The 2428-nt window shown below is 38.7% G+C and overlaps 1 long non-coding RNA gene across 1 annotated transcript; it reads left to right on the top strand.

The window, feature by feature from the left end:
- Nucleotides 1-816: 816 nt before the first annotated feature.
- On the top strand, nt 817-2105 carry LOC135075505 (uncharacterized). The gene is made up of 2 exons (XR_010258032.1): nt 817-1197; nt 1767-2105. It is a non-coding gene; the product is annotated as an uncharacterized LOC135075505 (long non-coding RNA).
- The last annotated feature ends 323 nt before the right edge of the window (nt 2106-2428 follow it).

Below are 2428 nucleotides of genomic sequence, written 5' to 3'. Positions count from 1 at the left end.
CCGCGGGTCCTATTCCGATAAAATCATTTTATAAACTAGTTCCTAGACTGAATTTATTTTGGCTAATGTCAAATTCCATATTGATATTAAGTTACTCGTACATAAATACAGGAGTTTTCAGTTCGACTACTTTCTTACAGTTCAGGCTTCAAGATTCTATAGAGTCCAAATCAAGTTGAACTAACAACAAGTCTCTGTGCTTCAATGTTTTGAGCTCTCTATCAATAGGGATGTTTCCTGGGTCAAAAAGCAAGAGTTTTAATTAGTCCGTCAGTTAACTTATCAAAAAATACTCTACAAGTATTTTTCACTTTTTCAAACTAATGAAAATTTAAAGAGATAAAGCGCGCCAAAGTTCATAAGAAGAGGCCCGTGACGTCAATGCTTGCATAAAAGTGCCGCACGTTGTGACGTCGTGCGGAACTTCAACGCACCATAACTATGTAATTATTTGTTAGAATGACAAATAAAAATATATGTGTCCAATATTTTTTGATATTAAACATGACGGACTAAAAAATTTTTTTTAGGAAACTAGCCTATTCATTGAGTATAGTTATTTACTTAAGGTGCATTATTAAAACAGATGGTTAAGCTTTTTCTACTATACTACTATCAATCGCAAATATCGCAATCACTATTATCTATTTCAGCGGCGTGCTCAGATGCCCTCAATGTGCGAGGGGGTTTTCGAAGCGCGAAGATCGGCTACGTAAGCCATCTTCGGGCACACCAGCACCGCCAAGACAGCTAGGAGTCAGAGTGGTTGTAACGGTTAGCGTTACCGCTGACCGTTATCTTAGATCTAAATTCTAATTTAATTACTATTATCTACCTAAATAAATAAACTTTAATAATAATATATCTAAATCTACGTAAACTACCTAACTAAATAACTTAATTAAATAATTCATATTGTTCTACACTAATAAAATAAATAAAATAATAAATCTACAAGCAAACCCGCGCGAAACAAGTTGTTCAATATTTCTTTTGTTCTCTGTCGAGCGGGCGGACTGTTTTTTATGCATGCGCAAGCGACGCGCCTACGGCCGCGATGCTCCCGCCGCGTCTCCTAGTCCGAGCCAGAGCGTTAGTGAGCACGGACGTATCGCTGTCCGTCACCGCCGGACCCGCGATGTACATAATATCTTAGAAACTAAAATGTAATCGCGTATTGGTGAACCCCGCTACCGGGTGAGTGTTGCAAAAGTATTTTTAATGCCTAGATTTTATACTTGTGCTAAATGTAAGTGCCTAGCCGCCATTTTGTTCTTCAAATGTGCTATCCATGTGCTCGGTGTCATTTCATACAAATTTCCTATTTCTATAACTTCCTAATATTATTAATTTACAACTTACTACATTATTAAATAAATAAACTAAATATTTTATGAAATGACATCGACACGTCATGACCTTTACATGACCTTGGTCGTACTGTAACGACACTAATTTCAATTCTACTTGCTAATTTAAATTGTTTCATCGCATCGTACTTGTTCTAATTACTCTAAATTATTGCCTACCTATATTGTTCTATAAATTAATTGCCTACATAGATGATATGCTAAATTATTTTCTACCTACATAATTTAATATTCTGCCTACTTCACTTCACCTTTCACTACTGTAATTCTGTTTGACTGCCACATCATTACATCACCATTTATTACCAAAATCATTCCATCTGCTTCGCTAGTATTTTGATGTCGCAGTCAAACGGTTAAGCTGGCAACTGCTTAAATATGCCGTTTGATTCGCAGGGTTCATCTTCACGTCCAACTTCACTACAACTACCTGCCATGCATGGCCAGCGGCTCTTCAACCCGGCAGGGCTGCCTGCCGTGTCGGACGGCCCGTGCGCACACTCTAAGTGGCCCTACACCACAGTGCGTACGGTCCTTACCGTCTGGCGTGTCGGCGACTCTGCGGGATTACCACCAGCGAAGAACCAACCCACATCACCATCAATGCTAGCGAGGACAGTGGTTTGAATATACTACCACCGGTGACGAATCTCGTGCGATACGATAGTTTGCTCGTAACTCACACCCTTAAGGTCTCTTACTCTTTATTCTAAATAAACTACTTGTTAACTTAAATCTATCTTTTATTTATCTAACTTCTAATCTAAATTCTAATATGTCACTTGGCTCTAAAGCTATTAACCGTGACATTGGCGCCCATACCGGTCTATTCTATCGCACTTGAGACGTTACCAGTGAGTTTACTTGGTTGTAATAAATGGTTATTCTTGGTGTTGGCATTCAAATAACTTAGTTATAAGATTGTAACTAGTGTCCGACCGAAACTAGTTCTACGACCGAAACCGAAACCGAAAACGAATTTCGGCAACGGTGTCTATTTCGGCCGAAACCGAAACCGAAACCGAAACTTCCTTACAAGGCTCATATTTTGAGGGAAA

This window comes from Ostrinia nubilalis, chromosome 10, assembly GCF_963855985.1.
Source record: "Ostrinia nubilalis chromosome 10, ilOstNubi1.1, whole genome shotgun sequence".
Taxonomy (NCBI): Eukaryota; Metazoa; Arthropoda; class Insecta; order Lepidoptera; family Crambidae; genus Ostrinia; species Ostrinia nubilalis.
Note: the sequence above shows the minus strand (reverse complement) of the source record. Positions and strands in the feature narration are given on the sequence as shown.